We start from the raw sequence: 600 nt of genomic DNA on the forward strand, positions 1-600 counted from the left end.
TTGTCATTGTTCTCAGTCACATCCACCCGGAACTTGCTCCACCCCTTAATGACCGTGAGCTGTCATGGCGATTGCTTCGCTCCACTTATACTTTGCTTTTCTCTTTCGCTTCCATCAGACTTGGAAAGTATGAATGATAATCGCTTTCTCTTTCAAGTCTTTTTGTTGTTATTTTGTGTGGGTTTTATTTGGAGGGTGGCGAGGGGTCTTTTTATTTGTGTGTGTGAATGGCAAGAGTACGCACCTTCTAACATAAAGTGAAGGAAGATAAAAGCATGTCGATACGTGTATCGTGGATTGTGGCATTACAAAGTCTATCGTTTTAATTCTTTATCTGTGCACCCTCGACACAATGTTTATTCAGGAGGAGGCATGATCAAGGTAACAAGAGATACACCTTGTTTTCATTGCTGACACCTGAATCCTCTTTCTCTCTCTCTCTGTCCCCTGTCTCTCTCTCTCACACGGCACATTGTCATAAAGTTGAAGTCAGACAACAGTTTTGTTTTCGTGTCCAGTGTAGGAACAGAAGCTGTTGATGAGGATTAGCTGGATGTGATGAAACAACCGACTGACCGCCTGCTGCTGCTCGTGTGATAA

The sequence above is a fragment of the Pomacea canaliculata genome, linkage group LG5 (genome assembly GCF_003073045.1).
Source record: "Pomacea canaliculata isolate SZHN2017 linkage group LG5, ASM307304v1, whole genome shotgun sequence".
NCBI lineage: Eukaryota > Metazoa > Mollusca > Gastropoda > Architaenioglossa > Ampullariidae > Pomacea > Pomacea canaliculata.